Source organism: Bidens hawaiensis, unplaced genomic scaffold (genome assembly GCF_021521415.1).
Source record: "Bidens hawaiensis isolate Kalapana, Puna unplaced genomic scaffold, B.hawaiensis_p1.1 tig00011621_1, whole genome shotgun sequence".
Lineage (NCBI taxonomy): Eukaryota > Viridiplantae > Streptophyta > Magnoliopsida > Asterales > Asteraceae > Bidens > Bidens hawaiensis.
The window spans coordinates 99,354-126,872 of NW_027491909.1; the positions used below are offsets into that span (position 1 = coordinate 99,354).

Sequence of the window (27,519 nt, forward strand, 5' to 3'; positions counted from 1 at the left end):
GCTTTTAAACGGGTTAACATCCCATTATATTAAAAATTAATCTCATCAAATATTTGATATGAAAATCCTATAAAATAGGGATATACTAAAAATTAATATTCTATTTTATTTAAAAAAGAAAACCCTAAGTATATTAGTAACTTTCTTATAATAAAGAAAATTAAAATCCAAAAAGTAAATATTAAAAAACGAAAAATGTAAAACAACCATTCTCTTAAGCAATCAGACTGCTTTATTTGTAAATGAAGGATTCTCACGCATTTGACTCGAATTCACGGGTAAAGGTCTCACTAAACCCATATAGCTCTTAAACAGGTTATAACATCCAATTATATTAAAAATTAATCTCATCAAATATTTGATATGAAAATCCTATAAAATAGGGATATACTAAAAATTAATATCCTATTTTATTTAAAAAAGATATTATTTATAATTAAGAAACAATTTTATAATAAAGAAAATAAATGGGTAATAGGTATCACCAAACCAAGATAGCTTTTAAACCGGATTATAACATATTATTTATTTGTGAAACCATTTCATCATCAAACCTCAAGTATATTAATTATTAATTTTCTTACAATAAATAAAATTAAAATCCAAATATACATATATAAATATTGAAAACGAATAATGTAAAACAACCCACATAATACGGAATTAAAATCTAGTTATCATATATAGTTAACCATGTTATCCGTATACGTTTGTTTCATATTATTAGTTAAATAAAGACTTGATTTCTCAAAGAAAAATATAAATCACTGAATCACATAAAAAGCTAAATAAGCATGACAATTTATTAAACATTCTTATCAAGGAAAACTTATATTGAAATAAAACATAGATATCAACATGGCCGTAACTAGTTATATAGGATGGGGTGTGGTCGTAACTAGTTATATAGGATGGGGTGTGGTCGTGCCCTATGTTTTTGTTCTTTTTTGTTAATGTATGCGGTATAATTCTGAGTGACTCCAGAAATTTTGACATAATTTTAACTTGTGTTCAAAGTTAATGAAAAGGTATGCTGACTATTCCAACGTTTAGGCCCTCTAATATTTTTAAGTAAGAATTTTAGAACGTCTTAATTAACAAGTTTTAGTTGATATTTAGGGTGATGTGGCATTCTATGGACATGGATGAAGTTTCGAGTTCGATATTGATAAGTGTAGTCTCATACCTGTTGTAAAACCGTCACATATATTTTTCGTCCTTCCCGTTGCTTTGCTTCCACAAAGATGTATACTTTGTTATTGGTTGAAATAGCCGTTAAAACCCATCTTAAAACCGTTCACAACTGCTTTAAATTGTGTGTGGGTGGACGTGCAAGCCCGGTGCTAGTGGGTGAGCGTTTGATCGTTTCCTAGCAACATATTTTCATATATATTTATAAATAGAAACATATAAGTGAGACAATGGCATACTCCCAAACATTGAATCATATATTGAATTTCTCTTTTTTGCTCTTTTTTTGGGGGATGGGAGATAAATAACAAATCATCTTTTCACCTCTGGTTTTTTAATTTTCATTTTTTTTTATTTTCATCCATCGTTTAACGAGGCGTTTATAATTTGATGCAAAATCAATCTGGATTTTGCTTTCATGTCTTGGGTTCTTTTTGAGTTTCACAATTTAGTACAAAAGGATGACTATTTCAAAAAGATAACTCAAGGTGTTTTGTTTGCCATTTGTTGGTGCATTCGGTTAACTAAAAATTAGTTCACTTGCGGATACGTCAAGACCATCGACAATCTCTTGTAAAGCAATAGACTTAAAAAGAAAAATCAGCTTCTTGGCTCCGGTGTAATTTCAGCATGCTGTAAGGTGGTTGCGATTGTCTGACCTCTTTTGCGACGGTGTTTATAAAAGCTAACTTATATATTATATATTTAATGGACATTGAATTTATAATTTTGGGATGGCACCTTCTCATCTTAAAAGATCCGCCAAAGCCGATACATACCTCTCTTTGTACAACTACGACAACACTTATTGCATTATTAATTGTATACTTAAGTACGTTGACAACTTTAAAGTTTAAACAATTCAAGTCAAAATGCACCGCTTAAAAGTTAATACATTAAATGCACTAGCAATCTAGCATTGAATTAAAAAATTAAATAATATTAATTCACTAGATTGAATTAAAAAATTAAATAATATTAATTCAAGTCAAAATTCCAGAACTTTAGAAGACCAAAAAATCCTTGACAACCTTTTGGTCATTTTCAACCTCCTTAACGTCACCGATTACGTCATCTTCCACCTTAAACACCTCTTTAACAAAATCCTCAATATCAATATTTTTATTTTTATTTCCATCTATGCACTCGTCATCGAACCGTCCAGGTACATACGGCGGCCTCGAGATCTGTATGACTTTTTCCCAGTCAACGCCTTTGAAGAAACCGTGACCCTTGATTTCCGTAACCGATATTCTCTGTTTCGGATCCTTCTCCAGCAATCTTCGGATCAAATCCCGTAACGGAGTCAGTTCTCCAACAAGCTCCACCGGTTTAGACAAAACCCGGTAAAACGTCTCTTTCCTGTTCACTCCCTTAAACGGCGTCGTACCGTACAACATTTCGTGCAATACGACGCCTAAACACCACCAGTCCACCGCGAAATCGTGGCCGTTGCCTTGTATCATCTCAGGTGCCACGTATTCTTCTGTTCCGACGAACGAATTCGATTTTGAAAATGATATTGAGAGTGAATGAGTCTCGTAACTCGGTTCTGAGTTGACTGACTCGGCTGGATGTACTGAGTCATCCGCTGAGATGGCGGGATACAAACAGGTGAAGAATTTTGAGAATAGTTTTTTCTTCCTGTTTATTGATAGACCTGATTTTGAAGACGGTTTCGGTGTCAGTGAAGGCGCTTTAGGTGAAAGTTGTGTTGAGAGATCGAAATCGACGAGCATTAGGTGTCCGTTTTCTTGAATCATAACGTTTTCCGGCTTTAAATCTCGGTAAACAATACCTAAATTATGAAGATACTCCAATGCTAGTACCAATTCCGCCGCATAAAACCTAAAATATAAAAAAAAATTGTTATTGATCAAGTCCAACGAGTCATAAACAGTAATGCTGCGTCCTAAAATTTTAAAACCTAAATTGATAAAAATAAATATCAATTAACCTCTAGGATTCAATTAAATTAACGAAATACAGTTTCAGTAAGATTCTGTCCTACGTCGATCAGATTTATATTAAGAAAAGCAAGTGAATTTTACCTGATAAAGTCAATTGAGAACATTTTCTCCGTCTGTTTCTAAGGTAATTGAGATCACGTCCTGGACAATAATCAATGGCGTAACCAACAACATTTTCGGTCGATAACACCCCGCGGAGTTTCGGTAACAACAGATGCTGAAATCGACGCAACACTTCCTGTTCAAACATTATTCTCTTGTACTCACTACCGTCACTATCAAGTTTCTTAGCCTTTTTCTTACTCGAAGCTCTCGAAATCACCTTCAAAGCAAGCAATTCTCCGTCGGAGGCTTCATTCTGTACCAAGAACACTACTCCTTTAGCGCCTCGCCCTAGCGGCTTTAAAGCCTTCAGTTTCCGGATGTCCAATGACTGGACTTGATCGTCGCTCATGCTGTAATTATGTTTTGGTTTATTCTGGCGATTGTTATGGAGGTGAATTGGTTTATTATATATGTGGTTGGTGGATACGCCAAATGCGTGGGGAAGGGGTTTGTTACTTAAGGTTGAGGGTTACGCCAAAAATAGTCAAAATGGGAGGTGTTTCTAGAAGATATTCAAAGTCGAGGGCTATCAAAGTTTCAGGGAAAACTCCTTTAACGTAATTAGTATTTAATGCGATTACCAAGTACCCATGCTATATTATTCCATAATTACCGCGTATGCTGTTGAAATTTAATTATTTGTTTTTTCTTAATGGCGAATTTTATTTTGTGTTTAGATCATCGCCCTCTTCAAATGAGGATCGAACCCAAGTCTTCTTACCATGAGGCTACAAGTGGGATAGAAATTTAAATTTAGTTTAATTATTTGTTATACATTTTTTCTAAAAAGAATTTCATGAAATTAATATTTTAAATAAATTCGGCCATAATTGGATGAGTTGATGAGGCTTGAATACTGAATAATGAATAGGCTCTTACTCAAACTCAATTGAGGCATGTTCGACTCTGACCAGATATAACTCTTGAGACATATTCGCCTCAATTCGTTGACTCTATCACTCAAATGCCCTGAAAATATTTGATACGAGTTATAATTGATTAGTGTAACATTTCGGGTTATTCTTTTTCTTGTATTTGTAACCTTTATCCGACTCGGGTTCGTATTCGAATATTTAATCAACGAATTCCGTATTTAGATAAATTCTAATTTAGACATCTATCTTTACTCTCACATGTACTATTCCTTTGTTTCCATGCTTTTTGACTTTGTGTCTTATGTTTTATGTGTTGTACGTCTACCGTATGTTTCGTCGTTTTACACGTGTCTAATACACCTGTTCTTCTTATACCTTGAGAGGGAGTCTGCCCAATACTCCTCAACTCTATGACCACCTCTCTCCTCGATAAATCTCGGCCTGCAAACCCGATGCCAAAACAGAGGAAGCTTGGAAACAGTTTGACTCCATAAACCTTTAATGGACATTTATATGGTACAATCTTCTCTGACCTTCTTCAGATCATCCTAAAATCGAACACCACCACAGTCGATGCATGGGCTGCCTTAGTAGGAATCTTTTAGAACAATAAAATCGCCAGGCCATTTACCTAAAAAGCAAGCTATCCAATGCCCGACTTGACAATTTTCCCAACGCATTTGCGTATTGTCAAGGCTTGAAAGTCCTCTCTGACCAACTCGTTGACAACAAAATCACTCAGGCCATCGACGACGACAAATTAGCTGCAATTGATTATCGGGCTCAACAAGCAGTTAGAATTCGGGTCATCGACTACGACAAGCAGTTTAAATGTGGAATCACGTACTTTCAGATTATTTTTTCAAGTTAAAGTTGTTTTTTAATGGAATTATGGTGTTAACTGCTCAACCCGATTGAATCGCCTTGTACAACCTGATACCATCTGTTGAACCTTTTCTAAGACTAATCCGGTATGTTAAAAAACTAGTTTTTAAGACATTGGTTAGCACCACTAATTAGATGTGCACAAATCGGGTATTCTTATAAACCGGAACCGGGTATAGTCAACAAAAGTCAAAATCAGGTATGGGTAGGAATCGGTTCCGGGTATAGTCGGGTATTAGATTAGGTTTTGACTTGTTCCATTGGGTTTTTTTTCGTGGTTCAGGTAAGGTACGGCCGGGTTTTGACCAGGTATTGGCGGAACGGTTTCCACCGGGTCCGGGTCGGTTCCGGTTTCAGGTACAGTTTCAGAGGGAAACCCAAAACCCAGTCCATACCCGCGGGTTAGATAGGGCCAGGTCCGGTTTCGGGTAAGAACCGCCGGATCGGATCCGGAGCCGGTTGTTTTGTGCACCTCTACCACCAATTAACATTATATCTCTCCACCACCTACTCGTATGTTGAGAAACACATTCATTAATATTTAGTGAAGTGAGTTGATTACAAGTTTTTTTTTTCAAACGGCTATATGGATCACTGACGGACCGAAGACCCACCCGTTCATCTCTTTTCCCCAAGTATGTCTTAGAGACCACCCTTATGAGAAAACCCACAATAGATATACTCTATAGAGGTGGCAAATGGGTTGGGTTGGATCGAACGGGTCATGGGTCGAAATGGGTTTGGGTCGAAACAAGTTTGTGTCAGAATTGGTCAACTAAAAAAAGGGTTGTTTTGGTTTGGGTCAGAATAGGTTAGGGTTGGAACGAGTTAGAATGAGTTCAAGTTTTTTTTTTGAAAGATATTAGCGGCGGAAACATTTTAGCATTTTTAAAATTTTTTGTTTTTTATTTATATTTTGAGTTATGATTTTTTAATTATTTTTTTTGAATTTTTTTCTAAGGTGTTTTCTATTAAGATGAAAAACCCTTAAAAAAATTCAAAAATAATAGTAAAAAAATCATACTCAAAATATAAATCAAAAACAAAAAAAGTAAAAAAAAAACTAAAATGTTTCCTCCACTGTCCTCGTTTCATTAAAAAAAACCGAGAAATCGAACATAAACCAAAAAATCGAAGGAAGTGAAACCAAAAGCCAGAATCGAACCAAATCAATCGAAATAAAAAATATTGATCAAAACGAAACTAAAAATTGAAACCGAACAAAAACGAAACTAAAAAAAAGGACAAAACCGAAACAAAAAACCAAAACGAGTCCGGAATCGACCAAAAAGAAACCAAAACCCAACCCGCCCTGTGTGAAAACTCGTATTGTTTTGAAACCTGAACCGAACCCGTTTCGTGCCAAAACCTGTATCGTGCGGAAACCCGTCCCAATCTGAAACCTGTCACATTTCCTTAATTAGGACACTAACCCACATCGACTCATTTATTTGAATATGTCGACCTATTTTGACCCAAAAATAACAAGATGAAATTTCAAATGACTCATTTTAACCCATTTAATTAAAATCTCTGACCCAAACCAACCTATTTAATTTTTAAAATAACCCAAATTAACTCATTTAAAATGGTTTGGATCAAAATTGGCATCCCTAGATATAGATAAGAAAACCTTTTAGCCCAACATGAAACCCTATTTTTAGTCACATTTGGGATTTGAAAATAAGACATCTATATATTACATATAAAACATATTAGGAGGACAAAATAGTAATTCTATAATTTTTTTTTGTCTTCTTTTGGAGACGCTGTTAAAATTGAATGCTACTGCTTTGTCACTAAATTTCCGGCCACTTCCACTGCAACCGCCCCTCTCAGGCGGCCTTCCAATTCCGAGTCTTCGACGACTTCAATTGCAATCAATATGGTTTTCATGTATTATGGTTCAATCAATGGACATCAGTATCAGTTTCATCTATTATGATGCAACCAATCAAAGGGCCGATTAAATCTCCCAGTTTGAACCCAGCGCACGATTCAAGTATTAACCGTTGCTATATGTATATACTTTGGCATTGAGTATTCAGAATCCAACAATTGTTCCGGTCACTGATTTTGTGCCCTATTGAACCCTGTTCTGATTTTCTACCTTAGGGCGCGTTCGTTTCACGGAATGGAAAGGAATTGGAATTTGTATATGATTTGGAATTGGAGGGAATAGGAGTTGGAATCCGAACATTCCAATAGGAATTGGAATTTGAAGGAATTAAAATCCAATTCCATAATTAAAATCCAATTCCATTCTTGGTGTGTTCGTTTGACAAAGGAATTCAAATCGAGGTTTTTTTTTTTTTTTTTTTTTTTTTTTTTTTTTTTTTTTAACGAGAATAACGGCGGAAATATTTTAGTTTTTTTATTTTTTATTTATATTTTGTGTTATGATTTTTTTAATGATTTTTTAATGATTTTTTTAGGGGTTTTCTATTAAGATCAAAAACCTCTCAAAACAATATTCAAAAATAATAATAAAAAAAATTATAACTCAAAATATAAATTAAAAACAAAAAAAGTAAAAAAACCAAAGTATATTATTCGTTGTTCTCGTTAAAAAAAATAAAAAAAAAACTCGAGAAAAGATTCCAATGAATTCACTTGAAATCCTTCACATCTTGGAAGGAATTAGAATCCCATCATTTAAAGGAATTTGAAGGAATTGAATTCCAATTCCAATTCCTTGACAACCGAACGCATCAAAAGAAAATTAAGATTCCAATTCCAATGAAATGAACACGCCATGTCATGGGATTTTAATTCCAATTCCTTTGAATTCCCACGAATTCTTTGAAACGAACGCGCCCCTACTGTACAGACCAAGACTCACCAATTGAAGACGACCTTCAACAATTCTGCCATCTCAGGTACAATTCGACTAGCCATTAGCCCTCACATGTCATATTTAAAGTTATGTTCGTTTAACCTTTTAATCACCAATTCACTATTAGGGGTTTGGCTTTTTAGAGAATCCGCTCCTGTCTCGTAGGACTTGTAGCTCGGCAGTCCACCGAGTGGGTTTTTTTTATCCTTCCAGTTTCGAGTGTATTCTTGGATAGTTATAGCGGCCCATAGGCGCAAGATGTAATTTGTTTGATATACAAGAATCGGGTATAATGAAAGCATGTGTATAGTAATAAATATGTTATATCTATTGCAAGTAATCTCTGATTCAACATGTAATAAAATATGCTATATCTACAGCAAATGTGCCGGCTCACAGCTAAAGGGACCATGCGCCATTACAAGAATGCACGAGGTGAAGGCTGTGCTTTTAATGTGGAACTAACCGACAAAGATGTATGCTAAAATTTTCTTAATAATCGGTGTATTATAGTAAAAAAGGGGAACTAAGACAATTATATTTTCAGGTGTATTAATTGTTATGAATGCGTATTTAAACTGAATGTTAACTTCAAAAATGTCCTATTTGGCATTCTACTTCTTTGCTCTGACAAAGACGAGTTTCGGAATATTTATTAACTTATTGTCGTATAATGATTGTTGCAAGTTTTAATATTTACGTGAAAGGTGCTTCTCAGCATTTAGAACACAGAGCATCTGCTTGAAGAGGATTTGTTTCCTGTTTCATTTTCGGTTGAGGAGAGAATTAGACACTAGATTTTTCTGCATTCACATTTGAAATCGGCTAGAGTTTTCGGTTCATGTGGTTCTTATTTCATAGACCTTTTACTTTTGCAGACAAACTTGGGGTACGAGGGTTTAGTATGGGGGTAGGAACTGCTCTATAGTTGTTTTATAAATGGAAAGTTTGAGAACGAAAACACATACTCTACTCGCTTGGATGCAGTTGTTGGCCTAAGTGGTTGGCTTCCATATGCAAAGTTAAAGTTAGCAATATTTCTTTAAAGACTTCACTAAGAGATGTAAGCGAGTTCTTTTCATTTTCAGGTGACATTATGTATGTTAAGGTCCAAAGGTTAGTATAGTAATTTCCACATTCGTGATTTTCCCCCCTTTTTTTGTTAACACTAAATATAAACTTTCTTTGCAGTAATGATGCTTGTTCCCAAAACGCGTTTGTCACTTCACAGACTCGCAAGGTGAACATACTGCTGTTCTTCTTTCTGTAAGTAACTAATTTCTACCTTGGAAGATAATATTCACCTTTACATGAATACAATTAAGTTTAGATTTCAACCTGTTAATCAGGGAGCAACAATAGTTTATATGAATGTCGCTGGAACCCTTGCACCGGAGTACAACCTTCCACCAGAAGCTGCAACGGCACTTCCTGTAAGAAAGCCCCTTTATTAAATGTTTACAATTTTCATTTCCATACGTTATTAGCTGGGGTGTCAATCATATCAGGTTGGCTTGTTGACGGGTTGAATTGTTTAATTCGAACAGAACTCGTATTTTTTTCATGTAAAAACATCAACCCTAAACCATCTACACTTAAAATCATGTAACTCGAACATGACCTATTTAATCCGTTTATTTAAATGGGTCAAACAGGTTTACGGGCCAAGTTGCAAATGTGTTAATTAGGTTGTACATAATGGGTTAAATGGGTTAGTGGGTCAACTTGTTTAACTAAACGAGTAAAAAAAAAGTCAGCCTGAACATGGCCCGTTTAATTAAAAAATGGGTTAACTAACTGGTTAAGGTGGTTAGCGGGTCGATAATCACACGAGTTTAACAGTCTACATGTTTAGTTAGACGAGTTACATGTCCCGTTTAATTAAACAGGTCAATCTGAATGCTACTTGGTGGGTTGTAAAGAAAATGGGTTAAATAGGTTTCCTGGTTGACCTGTTTAATTAAACATAACCTCAACACGACCAATTTTTTTTTAAAATAATTGGTTAAACGGGTAGCAGGTCGGCCTGTTTAATTAAATAGGTTAAACCACGTCAATCTGAACACCACTCATTTATTAAGCGGGTTAGATATGAATATATCACAACCCAAAACTTTAATATTTTCGTGTCGTATCAAAAATTGCCACCCGTACATATACTCATCAAAAATCTCATTACAGCCACGTGGAAGGAACACTTACGCTCCTGCTAAAGTTAACCCGGAATCCACTTTGAGCAATATGTTTGCAAAGGGTGTTGTTTTGGGTAAAGATGCAGTCACTAAAGCGAAGTCCTTTTACCAGAAACATGGACTTACTCATAAAGTCAACATGGGCACGTCCATGGTCACCGAAAAAGTGATGTCAACAGAAGCTTCAGATTTCCAAGAACACCAAGTCAGCATTTGCACCCGCTGAACAAACCGTTAGTAAAGCCGGTTATGCTATTATGTGTTTGGAATCTGGATAACCAAGTTGGTATCACAAGCCTTCTAGAATTCAACTTAGAGTGCCAAATAATCTAATAAACAACAGTACATCTTCATTAGAGGTGTTCAAAAAAACCGGTCCCCGAACCGGTTTGCCGGTTTAAACCGGAAACCGGTTATTTTAAAAACCGGTTTTTTTAAAACCGGTTTGACCGGTTTACAAACCGCCGGTTTGTATATCGGTTATACTTTTTAGAGCCCAAACCGGTTTTGAAACCGGTTATAAAAAAAACCGGTTTTTTTAATTAACCGGTTACTAAAAAACCGGTTAACTGGTTTTTTTATAAACCGGTTTATTTCCGTTGTGAAACGGCTATATAGCCGTTTTTTTCAATTTTGACCGTTTTTTTTTTTTTACCATTCTACCCCCACAAACATCTATATATAGTTTAGGTTGGGTATTGGTTAGAACACACTCGATTATACAACTCCAAACGCTCCAAACGCTCTAAACGTTTATTTCATATGCGATTATTTTGTTATCTCACGCTCTATTATACCACATTACCACTCCATACGCTCTAATTTCGTAGTCGATTATCATGGCCTCCCAAAGTGCTACTTCATCCGTCAACATGGGTGCCTCGAACACGGGAGAAACGGTCGTTCGGGTCATCCCCACGAAACGAAACCATGATGTTTGGCAACATTTCGACCTATGCGAAATGTCTAACGGTAGCCAAAAAGCTCGATGCAAACATTGTTTGAAGTTTTATGGCAAAGATGCAAACTCCACTTTAAAAGCGCATGTACAAAGGCCCTTTTGCAAGGCCTTGAAGGACGAATCGGGAAGTAGTTCGCAGCCGGAGATGACGAATCAAGGAACGGTGTTTACGTACGACCTTGAAGCGGTACGTCAAAAGTTTTCAAACTTTGTGATTCAAAATACATTTCCTTTCAACCACTTCGACAACCCTCAATTCACGGAGATGATGCAAAAGTATGTTCAACCACGCTACCAACACGTAAGTCGTTCGACCCTTAGAAGAGATTGTCTTAAACTTGGAAAAACGCTAAATCCGAACTAATTTCATACTTTTCAAACTTACAAACTGGTGTAAACTTAACAACGGATGTGTGGTCGGTACCTAATGGTTCGCCCGACTCATACATTTGTGTGACGGCTCATTGGGTTGACCCCGAGTCGTGGCAAATGATGAAACGAACCGTTGCGTTTCAATTGTTTGATTACCCGCACACGGGTAGAAATATTTTTAAACTCTTGGATAAAGTCATTCGACAATACAAGATTGAACATAAAATCTTTTCAATTTCGTTTGATAACGCGTCCAACAATACGGCCGCGGTTGGCCATTTAAAATTAAAGTATAAACCTATTTGTGATGGTGCGTTTTTTCATAGCCGATGCATTGCACATATTATCAACTTGGCCGTGCAAGATGGGTTAAACGTGATCGAAACGCAAAGAAACAATTTTAAAAGAATGTTACGAGATGTTTTTAGCAACAATAAAACATTTTCAAGATACAAAAAATTTTGTGATGAAGCTAATTGTCAATGGTTGGGGCCCAATTGGGATTGTCCAACAAGATGGAACTCGACTTGTGATATGTTTGAGAAAGCCATCCAACAAAAAGAATCACTAATTGCGTTTCATCAAATAATGTCAAATAGGGGTAAATGTGCACCGTACGATCCTAGAAACTGGTTATTGATTGAGATCGTTACGGAGGTCCTTCAAATTTTTAAATCTTGCACAACTAGTTTATCCGGGGTTTACTATCCAACAAGCCCCATTGCTTTACCAAAAATTGCTGTCATGTGCACAAATGAAAGTTATGTATTTTTGAGTTACGAATATGCGATAACGATTTAATGCTTGTAGTTACCGGTTTGCCTTGTAGTTACCGGTTTGTTTATACTGTGAAAAAATAATGGTTATTTAAAAAAAAAAAAAAAAAAAAAAACCGGTTAACCGGTTAGACCGGTTATTAAAAAACCGGTTAATAAAAAAACCGGTTTATTAACCGGTTCTAACCGGTTCTAACCGGTTCATAAACCGGTCCTAACCGGTTTGACCGGTTATGGTTTTCATACACAAAAACCGGTTATTAACCGGTCCGGTTATTAACCGAACCGGTTTTTTTCCTGGACGAAAAAAACCGGTCCGGTTAATAACCGAACCGGTTTTTTTAAAAAAACCGATTTGTGCACCTCTAATCTTCATTGCTTGTTTTTTGACATTTAAGAGAACGGTCTTTTAGTTGATAATCGCACATAAATTATGCATATAAATTGGGAATATGTACTCATATTTTTGATCTACAATAGTACATGTGTTTTTTTTTGTGACTGTTCACTTGTTTTCTTTTGTTGTATAGATATTGGCTATCAGCTAGTGCACAACCGTCAAATCCCGTTTATGTTTACCATTAACTTTACGGATCTTGTTAATTGAAGATTTTTCTCAATTAATAAGCACTTTGAAAATTGCCTTCAAAACCTACTGCCCATTTAAATCACCCCATGTATCTTTTTAATTTAGCCCACATTTTGTTAGATTATTCTAATAATTACATTTACAATTCGAGCAATAAATTTAAGTTGAAACTTGAAAGGCCGATTAAATGCCCATCTCGCCCCTACACGATGTGCTAAAACAATTACTGGTTGAATCCTCGTTGCATCGCTTCCGCACCGCAAGGCAAAGACATACCGATTGTATCCCCTTTGGATCCTCGCCGCACACTTACTAGTGTTAATTAATGAATGTTTAGACTAAAACTATCATTGTTCCTTTATGTATTTTACTTATTCTTCTAATTCTAATATTATTTAAGAAAATGTGGTCGATTTTTTTGGCTATAAGATGATTCAATAGCTTTAAATCGGTCTTACAATTCTTGTATTTATTTTGATTTTAACTTGATGCAGCGACTATAAAATATTGATGCATCTTGTTATTTTATTATAGAACGAACGGATCTTGTAGGATTCCCAATAAATTCTTCGATTTCTTCCGAAAGCATATGATTAATCATCTGCTTCTCACGTTCCGTGAATAGCCGGGACATTGAGGAATATCCAGAAAGGCATTTCGGGAATCGGTTTGATTCTATCTCTGTTCCTTCCGTTTGAAGAAAGGAAGAATCCCAAAGAAGCGATTTTTCTTTTAGTTGTTGAATCTCTCTTTGATTGAGCAATGTGTGATATTCCGAATCCTCATTACTAATGGAATCAAAATGATCTCTGAATTGATCAGAAGATCCTTTCAATTGGCTAGAATCCTTTACTTGAACGAAACTAGATCTTGTGGAATCATATTGAATATTTGACAATACATTCCGTACCTTCGGATCATCCCTATAATATACAAAGACAAACTCCAGATATTTGAAATCTTTCTCTTTGAATAATATCTCAATTCCAGCGACGGTTTCATTAGATATCTTACAACTAGAATCGCTCTTTTTTCCGATCCAGTCCCAAAGAGGTGAATAGGGTCCCAAATAACGAGAGATATGTAAAAAGCAGGTCCAATTACGCCTATTCCTAATCCTAATCCTAAACATTAAGGAATACTTATATTGTGATTTTCAGTACGTAATAATTAAACAGATAATAATAAAGTGAAAAAAACAAAATTAGTAAAATAAAACTAAAGAAATAAATATCTTAACAAATATAAGTTAACAAATTTGTTTGTTTCTTTTTTATTATTATTATTACTAGTTTTAGAGCCCGTGTCACACACGGAATAATTCAAATTATAAAATTATAAGTAAAACAAATAATTACATAGCGTATATGAATAAAAATGTATCACATCTATGCCTGTATCTATACAATGTGTACATAAATTGATTTTATTATATGGCATGCTTCACATACAACGTTCTGATCACTATTAAAGGAAAAATTAATGTTGACGTAAATATTTCAAAATTGATAAAAGTTAAGCATTGATAGGCATGGGGTTGGCAATCTTTTCTTAAATTTTAATAGTTGAGGAAAAAATAGTCAGTTTGCTAAATCCTGAACCTTTTGATTATTTCAAAAAATGCCCATAAAAATAAAATTGAAACTCGAATCATGTTTATTCTAACTTTCATACTTTTGACAGTTTAAAGTCAACACTTATAACCCATAACAAATTTGACGATAAATCTATTTTGCATTCTCAAACTTTTAAAATTACTCTAAATTTTCATTTTTGACCCGTAACAAATTTTGACCAAAATGTAGTTAACTTGTACCAAACAATTTATTTACTAACTTTTGGCCCATAAAATCAAATTTAAGTTTCACAAAAAAAAGCCGAAACAATTTTAATTTGAGAAACATGATTTGTTGTTGATTTTTGGATTTCACTAAGTATTTTTAGAAAATATAGTAAAATAATATGTTAATATTTATATTTAAAAAAAATACATAGATATTATATAAATATAATGTAAAAGGAAAGTGAATAATTATTGATTTATTACATATATTAAGGTATATTAGTTTTGGAGGGGAAAAATTGTGAGAATTAACCAAAACATGACAAGTGTCCACATTTATTTTACTTTATTAGAATAGGTAGATTATTATTATTATTTGGGAATGAATGACTAAATGTTGCTGTTATGCTCTATCAAAGGTTTAAACCATTAACCTTCTATTTTACATATTAACCACCGCACCATCTAACAAAGTGGAAATGGCTAACAAATTTGTTTTTAAAAAACGGATTTTCTAGGGACACCTGACGTAGGCTGTCCGATGTGTTGTAAAACACTCGTATTTTCCGCACGTTTTATCTACGTAGTATATTATATTTTATATGTTTTAACTCGATTTAGATAGGTTTTACATACATTTATTAATCTTGTAGGTTTTGGGTGAAAGAAAGAAGAAAACCGGGACTTTTCGAGCACTCTACGAGCCTTTTTACGCATACAAGTTCAAGACAAAGCTCAAGGCCCGACCCGTATGCATCATGGAGGCCCAAGACCATATTATATTATAACATAAAAAAAAATAAAACCCTAAAGGGCTGTGGACAGCAGCGATCGCAGGAACAGCAGCAAGGGGAAGGAGAAAAAGGTTTTTTTGGCTTAGGGTTGGAGCTTGTGGCGGCTAGGGAAGGAAGAAGGAAGCAAGTGCATGCCTCGGGATCATTCTCCATTGATTATTACAGCCAAGGAGCAGCCCGGAACATCTCCATATCCTTTCATTCATTACCTTGTTCATCAAACTTTTAGTTTCTTGCTTAATTGTTAATTTGTTTTGCAATCGTGTTAGAGATTGAAGTGTTTATGATTATTGTTGATCGTTGGACAATTGTTAAGATGATTGGTATGAGTTTATTAATGGTCTTATTAAGTGTTTGCTGCTGTCCAAAAATTATGTTCGGCTAATCTTGTTAGTTCTACCTAGGAATGATGATTCTTGTTAGGTTTTGATAGGTTTTATGGATTGTTTGATTAATAGACTTGAGTTGCTATTGTAAAGTTTGATTTAGACATGAAATAGGTTGTGTTTAGTGGCTGGAAATTTTGGTGAATTATTGCATAAACCCCGTGTGTTGATTGATTAGTTTTGTATTGATTGATCGGTGCATTGTTTGATTCTAGACTTGGTGTTTAGGGTTTGTTTGCGGTAGGAACAACCGTAGGGTTTTGTTGCATGATTTATTGGATTAAGTACAGCGGTTTGACACCTTCCTTGAGACCGAGAGGTGATAGGAAGTTAGGGTTGTCTCATTGCCTTTGCATGCTAGAATAAGGATTGCGCGAGAGCGAGTTCGTTTCTTGTCAGGTTTAGGTGTTTTGAGCGATTAGTTGATCTATTTTGGTTTAAGTTGAATTGTTCCTCTATCCTTGGTTGTGTAGTATTCATTACCATTAGGGTCGAGTGTTGTTGAGACCGAGAGGTGATCTAGCATTAGAACACGTTAGCAATTGTTTCCCGGTTTGGTCGTTTTAGCCGATTTTGAGTAGTTAGGGTTTGTTGTGTGAGACCGAGAGGTAATCCAGTGAGCCCGAGCGATCCTTAGTCGTGTCATCTTTAGGGACCGGTGTCTAGATATCATTCAATCCATTAGCTTGTTAGGCCTACAATTTGATTCAGACCTAGGTAGACGTTTTTCTCCACCCGAAGTCAACTCGGTTAGTTTTCCGTTAAGTTTTCTATTTTAGGTAAGTTTTGTTAGTTCGTCCAGTTAAGTAATTAAAAATCAAAAATCAATTAAACATTATTCTAAGGTAGGTCTTGTCTAGGGTTAGTGATCTTTAGAGTTCTAACGTGTCCACGTGTTCGATACTCGGACTTCCTAAGTCTATACTACTTGCGATCGGTACACTTGCCGGTTGTGTGTGGTTTTAGGATTTTCGTTTTAATATTAAAGCTTAGTTGTGAGGGTCATATTTATAGGGTTATTAGACACACATCACTGTCGTGGTCTACTAAAAAACAATTAATTAAAGACTTAAATACCTGTAATAAGTACGGGTAAGTAAGGTCGTCTCCACAGGGACTCAAGGAAAGTGCAAGTTTATTATAACTAAATTAATTATTAAACTAAGGCAGACAGACGATGTCAAGCGGTTTTTAGAAAAAGGATTAATTAAAAACTAACAATTACTTAAAAACGATTTGTGAATAATATTAATAAAAACATTCATTCTAGGTTCGGTTAATGTGACATTCAACTTAATTCCAGATTCGGTTATATTGATTACGCAGTAATTACTAAACCTAGTAGTTGGATTGTGATGTCAAACGATACCCTAACCGAATTGATGACACAATGAAACTCGGTTTACCTAATTACCAACTTATGTTTGTTAAAACTAATTAAGAGACAATATTTGATGATAACTAGTCAGTGACACAAGAGTTCAAACCCTAAATGTTGATAAACACAACCAAACAAATAATGCATCAATCAATAATCTCAAACACAAGTTGTTTAAATAATCAATCATAATTTAAGCAAGACTAAAGCAATAACTCAATCAAACTCATAAACATTAAGCATACAAATCTGGTCAGAAGTTAAAATACACAAAAACCTAGCCTAGAATGAACAAAGCACTTAGCCGAACATGATCATAACGTAAATACACTTATCTTGGATGAACATGCAAACCCAACACGAACCGGAAGCCTTGGAATGATGGAAGATCGTCCTTAGCAGCCTCTTTTGCCTCTGGAAGTCGATGATAAACGAATGGGGAGGTTAAGGGGGTTTATATAGGGAGAAATCTAAATTTTAGGCCGACATAAGCATCTTCGCGTATAGCGAAGATGTCCAGTTATGCTTCTTCGCGTATCGCGAAGGACAAAATAGTCGCAGCCACCATTATGCAACTTCGCGTATCGCGAAGTTGCCCTTCATTGCATCTTCGCGTATCGCGAAGATGTAAAATTTCAGATTTTATTTTTTACTTTTCTTGAATGCCTCGTGATGCGTGCATTTCCAATCTTTCACTTCTTGATCTTCGTTCCAAGCCCGTAAATATCCTTGTTAAGCTCCATAGCCTCCAATGTCCTGAAACACGTAAACAACGCTTGAAGTACCAATGTTCGTTTTTTTTATTAACCTAAATATAACTAATTAATATATAAAACTACCTAACTTTTACCCAACCATCACATCCCCACACTTAACCCTTTTTCGTCCCGAAAAAGACTTTGCAATGGAATCAGAATCAGAGATCATTCTCAAAATACTTCATAGATTATCTTAATTAAGCACAAAGAACACAAAAACCGCGATTGCCGATATTGTTGTCCACTTAAACCCAACCTCCGATAATTCAGACCTCTAATCATGTTAGATTTAAGTTCTTGTTAACATTCAGTCTAAGGGTCTCACACCTAAAATCACAAATCCACCTAATTTGTTTCAGGCATGTCAAAGCACAGATAAAATCATAAAGATTATTTCTACCAGTGTAACCTAAAAACTTGTAACTATCAAAATTTAATTTATTGGACAACAAATATGAATTAATCGAGCATTCTGCATTTTTATCATACTTGAGACCTCACCCATGGATGTTCTCACCGTGGTTACTAGCCCAATGAGAAGCATGTAAGCTGTTGGTCCTTATTCATTAACGTTCATCAATCCTCACCCAAAGGCCTATCAGTCAAGCTACCAACTCGAAAGAAAACACATAGGTTGTTGGATTTTTATTTATTTTATTCTTATCCTCATCCATAGATGTCATCTCCAAGTCACTATCCCAGAGGGAGACACATTAAATTATTGGATCCTTTTTACTATTATATCTTTTTCATGCTCCTTGCTTAATATGTCAATAAAATTAAATTTTGAAATTTACAAGGCTTTACTCTACACTGGTGCTTATCCATTACCTTACACATTTCAGTTTTTCTATATTCCTAAGATGAGAACCCACAAGACTTCCTGATTTAATTTAGAGGTACATGTATTACATTTTCAAAAGCCTTTCACTATCAGCTGGGCCTACCGACACATCCTAAATTAAGTGTGTTCCCGTTTTTATTATCTTATATTATGTAATAATTTTGAAAAATAATCCCCAATTTTTCTATCATTTTCCATTATTGTGCAAAAATCTTAATTCAAGGAACATAAAACTTTTAAATTTTCAATTTCTCCCCCATCCCCACACTTGAGACAAACATTGTCCTCAATGTTTAAAATGTAAGACATAAAATAGGGACGGGGTTAAAATTCACTTCGACAATTTTAAAAACCGGGCCTAATGTGATGGTGGTTGTTAAATTTACAAAAATACAATTACACTTTTAACATAAAAACTAATAAAACAAATAAGGTTATGAAAACGAAATTACCTGATAGAAAAGAAAATTCTCATGTGCAACTCTCGTGTCCTCGATGATCTCTCGGTGAACCTTCCTCTTCGTCTCTCAAAATAAAATCTGCAAACTCACAAATATGTAGAAGCACGCTTCTCACAAATGTTAAAAATATAGGTCTTTTAAATCGTTTGCAAAACCATTAATTTTAAATTACCAACCGAGATTAATTAATTCATAACCCAATTTGTTAAACGAGTAAAAAGTTAAAAGACCTAACTCACTTTCGTAGGAATCACGGTTGCATTTAGCATATGCAACAAGCCCTTTAAACCCCCCCGGTAGCCCGGGTGGACGAGTATGGTCTCGTGAGGGTTTATAGTGAACTACACCCACAAAGTTCAACTACAACAAAAATATACACAAGCAACCACCCACAAAAACAAATTCCATCAAATATCCCAACCGAACCACCCATACTGCCCATAAGCATAATAATAATAACATCAGTACAACCCATACTATAATGAAAACATAATAAAAAAAAAACCAAAATATGGCTCAGGACAACTACTTTCATCAACTCCTACTCCTCATCATCATCATCCTCCTGATCATCAGCATCACCACCAGCTCCCGATCCTCCAACACTTGCATAGTAAAAATCGCTTGACCCATACTGACCATAACTACTATACCCAGATCCCCCAACACCAGCTCCATACTCATGTCCAGGTCCAAACCCAGAAACACTCATGTCAAAACCACTGGTAGTAGGCGGCGGCGGCTGCAAAGTAGCTGGCAATGGAATATGCCAGTGATCAAACATGGTTCTGAAGTAACCCCGTGACTCATCTCTATACCCTCGAAACTCGTCTCGATACCCATGCAATTCATCCCGCATCTGTAGTTGTTGATCGAACATATAGTCCAATATTATGGGCTGCGGGTGCTGTGCTACCGGTGGACTCGGCTGTCGTCGCCGACGTGACTGGGCAGGTGGCCTCTCTGTACGGTGCCTTCTCGAACTACCCTCTGTCCGCACATCCGCCATGCATGGTGGATCACCATAAGTCATAATGCCCGCCTTTTGGGCATCATCAAGCATCACTACACCAGTATCCGGCCCCTCTGTCAAATACTCCACCAGATAACGTCCAAATACCCCCAAAGACCGAGCGATCCTCATAATCATGGGCCCTAATGCCAACTGAGTTGTGGCCACACTCGCTCTCCGACCTCCTCTACCAAATGAACTCAACAATAATGTGGCCAAATTCACATTCATACCACCAATCATAGACATCAAACATATTAAATCAATATTGTTACACTTGTCCTTTCCCGAACGTCGACCCGTGAATGTCGACGTGACCACCCTGTGAAGATACCGGTGTAGTGGGTCCCGAATCTGCGAAGCCACAACACTGCTCGAATGAGCACCATCCCCGATTGTACTCCAAAATGTCGCCAACTCGTTCGTCGAAATCCAATGACGCCGAGAAGCAGTCGATCCAGTGGTAAACCCCCTAATACTCTCCCGAAACTCGGGAGCCTCAACTTCATGGGGCATATAAAGACCCGCAATTACCGCAAACCGAGGTACCGAGAACTGGAATAACTCACCTCCTAACGCAAAACTAACTGCGTAGGGCTCGTCAAAATCATTTGGGTCATACCTGAAAGTGGAGTAGAACTTGTACACTAATTCCTCATACTGTTTCTGCTCAAAACTCAATATATTGTTGGTACATGATGTCAGTAGTTCAGTATTTAGTGTCTGTAATCGAGTTAGTATGTTTTGTATTTGGATTTAAGCGAAGTTGTCTCACAAGTTCGCCTGATATGGGCGAACTTGTTGAACAAGCGAAGTTAGTGACAACTTCGCCTAAACATGTTAGGCGAAGTTGTCGTATGATAAATACGGATAGGTTACGGCGTGTTTAAAGGAGTTTTAGAATTCGAGTAATCAGTGATCGGTGTATCACGTGTTTCTAGTTGCAATACAACGTGTTCTTTGTTTATTGTAACGTGTGATTGATTGTGTTTAACGTGTATCGTCTTCTACGCTCGTATCGTCTTACGTAGGGATTCCGCACTTACGTAGAACGAGATATTCCGTGTAGATCCGGCTGGGAACCTACAATTGGTATCAAAGCGAATGGGGGAAGTAACGAGAATAGGGCTATGATATCCAGACAGAACGGGGAATACAATTAGAATCTGCAAGTTGAGGAAGTGTTCGAACAGGCCAATTTGGTGAACATCGAAACTGCAGGAAGTGAGAAAGTAACTGGAGAAAATCAAGCTTACATGGCAGAAGTGACAGATAAGCTCTCCGAGGTAAGTTCTAAACTCCCTTGTACGAAATGTGAAAATCTATCTGAACAGTTGAAAACAATAACTGATCAGTTTGTTAGTTTGGATGCTCAATTTAAAACCTTAAAAGAAGATCATTATTACACTAAAACTAGAGAAAAAAATTACACGGTAAAAATAAAAGCTAGTGAGAAAGATATCTGAAGTCTTAAAGCCAGTCTAGCTGAAAAAATACAAGTAATTGATCTTAGCTATGAAGTGTTAGAAGAGAAAACCAAACTAATTGCTGAAAGGGATAAACAGATAGCTGATTACCAGGTGAAAGTGGTGGAACTAAACAGAAAGCTTGAGCAATTCAGAAATTCCTCCGCAATACTTGATCACCTCGTAAGTGATCAAAGTTCCCCAGTTAAAAGGGGAGGAATTGGATATACTGAAGTTCCACCACCTTATAATCATAACTATACTTATGATCCATTAGAAATCTGTTGATGTTGAAATTGGTCAGACAGTTCCTGTTAAAGTTACAATTAAAGATCCAGAAGTTAGTAAAAGCGAAACCGGTAAGCCTGTTTCGAATGTTAAGATTTCTGTTCCTAGTTCTGTCTCATCAAATTCGGACAAGACATCCGAGTCTAGTGAGACAAAAGAAGAGGCAGTGTTACTAAAAAGTGGAAAGGAACATAAACCAACTGAAAAGAATTCTCCACTAAACCCGTATGTCCCACCATATGTTAGACAAACGGGCAGCAATGCAACCTCAACATCTAAAACAACTGTTAAGATGAAAGTTGAACACAGGAGCTGTTTCAGATGCAATCAAATAGGACACCTGATTGCTGATTGCCCTCTGAATCAGAGATTCAGAGGTATGAGGCCTTCGAAAACTGAGAATAGAACTAACAGTAATTACTATAATGGTAAAAATGAAAACTCATCAAAGTTCAGATATTGGACTAATCCAGGTTTTCAAAGAAGTCGATCTCAGTTTTTCCCTGTTAACAACCAAATCATTAGTAATAATTCATTTAATTTACGAAGGTTTGGATGGCCTCATAGTCAATCTACTAGAAGGTATCCTTTTAGGACTTACAGAAATCATTCTAATACTAACTTTGGACAGCCAAAGTACGGGATGCCTTTTAACATATTTAATCGACCCAAGACCAATAGGTCTTGGGTCACCAGATTTTAATCCTTTGCTTTAATCGTGCAGGAACAGTTGAACAGGGCTGCAAACAATCTATGGGTTGTGGATAGCGGCTGTTCCCGGCACATGACGGGTAACAAGAATTTGTTACACGAATGGAAACCTGTTCAGGGAGGTAGAGTAAGTTTTGCTGGAGAGAGTGGTGGTAAAATTACTGGAATTGGAACGGTGACTAATGGTAAAATGAAGTTAGAAAAGGTGAATTTCGTTGAAGAGCTGAAGCATAATCTGCTGAGTGTATCTCAGATCTGTGACAAAGATTACACTTTGCACTTTACCAAAAATGAAGCAATCGTGTTGTATACTGGTTTCAAGATACCAGAGGAATGGATAGTAATGAAGGCTCCAAGAGAAAAGAATACATATGTTATGGACATGAGGTCGACTGAGATGGCAACAGAAGAATCATGTCTTCTGTCAAAAGCAACTGAATCGGAGTCCGAGTTATGGCATCGAAGAATGGGGCATATACATCTTTGAAAAATGAACTACATTGTCAAGAATGGGCTGGTGCTTGGTGTTCCCTTGAAAAATTTCAACTTTGAAGACCAATGCTTATCGTGCAAAAAGGGAAAGCAACACAAGAAATCTCATCACACCAAGAAGGTTAATTCAATAGTCAGTACCCTAGACCTACTTCACATGGATCTCTTCGGTCCCGTGAATGTAAAAAGCCTAGGTGGAACATCATACTGCTTGGTGATAACTGATGATTTCTCTCGATATTCTTGGGTATATTTCCTGAAGACAAAGGATGAAACGGTTCAGTTAGTAATGAATTTGATTACCAAGGTTGAGAATATTATGGGGAAAAAGGTTAAATACATCAGGACTGACAATGGGACAGAGTTCAAAAACTATCAGCTGGAGATATTCTGCTTACAGAAAGGGATAGACCACCAGTACAGCGCTCCGTATACTCCGCAACAAAATGGGGTGGCTGAAAGGAAGAACAGAATGCTAATTGAAGGAGCCAGAACCATGCTGGCTGATTTTAAACTTCCTGTGGTGTTCTGGGCTGAAGCTGTTGCAACAGCCTGTTATATCCTTAATAGAGTTTTAACTGTTAAAAGATTGAATAAAACATGTTATGAACTTATGCATGGTAGAAAGCCTAACTTGAGTGGTCTCGAACCATTCGGGTCCCCGTGTTCGATATTAAAGACGAATTCAAAATTTGGTGAGATTGTCGACGAAGGTATTTTAGTCGGATATGTTGTTGGGACACCCAACAGACGAGTCTTTAATCTATCGACCAGCAAGGTTGAGGTGGTGTGTAACACTGACATCACAAGTTACAAATCACCAAAACCAAGCACGGGACCCGCTGGGGCTTTCGACTATAATAGGCTTTTTAAATCTTTTAATTTACCTTACTTGGATTGTGCAGAAGTTGATGAGAGAATAGCTTCGAAGATGCTTTATTATGAAGAAGAAAATTTTGTGCAACGACCGTAGTACGATGAATGTCAACCTTCCTCGTCAAATGCTGTCGATACCCCTGCTACTTCTACAGAAGAGGAATTCTTCAATCCTTTTCATTCTCAACAACAATCACCCATCGATGAACTACCTTCGAACCTGGAAGACAATCTGCAAGTCAGTTCGGTTCCGACTACGAGGGTTCATAAAAATCACCCTTTGGAGAACGTGATAGGTGATCTGTCCGACGGTGTACAAACAAGACGAAGCTTGAATGAGCACACTTGTGTTTACACAAGCATTAAAGATACAGGCATCATTAACGAATGCTTGTACACCTGCTTCATCAGCCAGATTGAACCAAACAACTATCAAACGGCTCTCAAGGACATCTCGTGGGTCGAAGCCATGCAAGAAGAGTTAGCCTAGTTCAAGATGATGGAGGTATGGATTTTGGTTGCAAAACCGAAGAATGTGCATGCGATTGGCACCAAATGGGTTTTCAAATGTAAGAGAGATGAGAAAGGAATAATCATAAGGAACAAGGCAAGGCTGGTTGTAAAAGGTTTTAATCAGCAAGAGGGGATCGACTACAATGAAGTGTTTGCTCCTGTGGCGAGATTGGAAGCGATTCGATTGTTTTTGGCATTTGCTGCACACAAGGAGATGAAGGTGTTCCAGTTAGACGTGAAAAGTGTGTTTCTTAACGGTAAAGTCGATGAGGTTGTGTACGTTGAGCAACCTCCGGGTTTTCCTGACCCAGACTTTCCTGATCACGTGTACAAGCTAAGTAAAGCGCTATATGGGCTACATCAGGCCCCTCGTGCCTGGTACGCAACTCTATCCGATTACTTGCTTGAGAATGAATTTGAAAGGGGAAAGATCGATAGCACACTGTTCGTTAAGAGAAATGGAAGAGACTTTCTTCTGGTTCAAGTCTACGTGGACGACATCATCTTTGCTGCATCAAAAGTCGCCATGTGTCAGGAATTTGAAGCCGTCATGAAAAAGAGGTTTGAAATGAGTGCTATGGGTGAACTAACTTTCTTTTTAGGACTGCAGGTTGATCAAAAGAAAGATGGGATGTCATTCATCAGACTAAATATGTCCAAGACGTTCTCAAACGCTTCAAGATGGAGGATAGCACTCCATTTGATACTCCAATTTGCGTCAACCATAAACTGGGTGCTGATTCAGACAGTGATGCAGACGTGGACCCCACCCAATATCGGGCAATCATAGGTTCTTTAATGTACTTAACTGCATCTTGACCTGATATTATGTTTGCAGTTTGTCTTTGTGCTCGCTTTCAGGCAAACCCAAAGGAATCTCACTTGAAGGGTGTGAAGAGAATATTGCGGTATCTCAAAGGCAAGCCTAAGCTAGGGTTGTGGTACACGAAAGGAGGAGACTTGGAGTTAGTCGCCTACACGGATTCTGATTATGGAGGATGCAATCAGAATCGGAAGTCAACAACAGGTGGATGTCAGTTTCTTGGAGGCAGATTGGTGTCATGGCAGTGCAAGAAGCAGACCTCAGTCGCCATTTCTACCTGTGAAGCAGAATACATGGCAGCATCGAACTGCTGCTCCTAGGTTCTTTGGATACAACAGCAATTGCGCGATTACGGTCTGAATTTCACTCATACTCCTATTTGCATAGATAACACTGCTGCTATCTCAGTAACTAACAATCCCGTAAAGCATAGCAAAACTAAACACATTGACATCCGTCATCATTTTATACGGGATTGTGCTGAGAAGAAATTGATAGTGCTCGAAAAGGTTGATTCGTTAGATAATTTCGCTGATTTGTTTACTAAAGCGTTTGACAAAACTCGTTTTCAAAACCTTGTTGAGCTAAATGGGATGATCAATCCCGAGTAACCGTGTTTTTCATTTTTTACTTGTTAAAAAAAAACGTCACTATCGCTTAGAATTATGTCGGTTGCTTCAGTTTGAAGGACATATCTTCGGATATGTTTGGTCTTTATTTCTACCTGTAGAGTATGAGGATAGCCATTAACCAGATGACTAAAAGTGACCGGGGCGGTTTATGATGTGTTTTTATTCTTTCGCTGAAAATTAGTCGTTCATACTTAGTTAGAAGGACACATACTCGTATGTGGTCGGTCCAGCTGATCCATTGGATCTTCAGGATAGCCGTTTACCTGAAGACTTCGACTTGATCGGGGCGATAGAAGTTGAAATTTTTTTTGGGAGATGAAATAACTTTTCAAGTCTACTACTTCGTAAGAAGTTTCTTTACTATGTTTAAAAGAAAATTGATCCAACCTTGGAAAGTTAGACAAACTGATTCTGTGCGCTTAACTAGTGAAGTTATTAGGCCTAAAAGACTTTAGAACAGTCATTGTATGTCATGGTAGCTTTTTATGGTGCGTAAAAGTAGAAGTGATACTAACTAAATCTCCTCGATTTTACGTGGAAACTCCTTAAGAGTTGTGCATGTCTCCATATATATCTTTCCGAATGATAGGCTGAAAAGCGATTACCCAGTCATACACGAGCCTGTGAGTGTTCTGATTCCCGAGAAGATGGTGTGTCAAGAAACTGCAGTGATCCAGATTCGGGACTTGCAGTAGTTTAATTGAAGCTGTGTAAATCTTATTATTTAAAAATAATAATAATAATAATTATTATTATGTGTTACTAAGACATTCTAGAGCTTATAATGTTAAGACTTCTCAATCAAGATGCAAGAAAGAGAACGGGAAGAAGACTCTACAGATCGACGTGTACTTACAATTTAATCAGACACTACGGGTCGTGGTCAACTCGGGGTAACTTGGGGAAAGCCAAATACGCTTTGAGAATAGATAGGAGACATCATAATCTCTGATGTGTTGCCCATTTATATTTTGAGCTAAATTGAACCTAACCCGTATCACAGAAGCGATGAAAACCATTTTAAGTTATTTACCTGCTTACAACCTGTTTCTTTATGTCATAATACAGCTGAACATGGATCTGTGTGACAGTCACTTAATTAGTATGATTCCTGTTCGGATCTTTTCTAAAACGTGGTAGTCCCTGTCGAGACTGAAATTTGATCCCGTGTACTTTATTTTTAAAATTTATTCTACTTATGTAGTTGTATGATTTTATACCTAGTTACTTGGTTCTTGATCGGATCAGTTAACTCGTTAAAGGAAGTTTTAAAAGTTAATGGTAAAATGTTCAATTTATAAGGGTCTGTTTGGTAAAGTTTCATATTGAGCGAAGTTGAGGGAAGAGGCGAAGTTATGGGACAGGCGAAGTTAACCCTAACTTCGCATGTATAACCTTGACCCTATATAAAGAAATTTTTTGGTCAAACTCATTATTATTTTCTAAAACCGGCGAACTTATCTTCCAGTAACCTAGGCGAAGTTATATCTCGAGTCACATCTTGTTGTTTTCCTCAGTTTCTAATCTGATTTAAAGGTGTGTAGTGTCAT

The 27,519-nt window shown here is 36.7% G+C and overlaps 2 pseudogenes across 1 annotated transcript; one reads left to right on the top strand and one right to left on the bottom strand.

The window, feature by feature from the left end:
• Positions 1 to 2,194: 2,194 nt before the first annotated feature.
• On the bottom strand, positions 2,195 to 3,891 carry LOC143538422 (serine/threonine-protein kinase OXI1-like; annotated as a pseudogene). Its single transcript, XR_013136243.1, has 2 exons — positions 3,243 to 3,891; positions 2,195 to 3,039 (listed from the first exon to the last, which is right to left on the bottom strand). The product of XR_013136243.1 is annotated as a serine/threonine-protein kinase OXI1-like (transcript).
• Positions 3,892 to 8,272: 4,381 nt separating this feature from the next.
• On the top strand, positions 8,273 to 10,332 carry LOC143538438 (binding partner of ACD11 1-like; annotated as a pseudogene).
• The last annotated feature ends 17,187 nt before the right edge of the window (positions 10,333 to 27,519 follow it).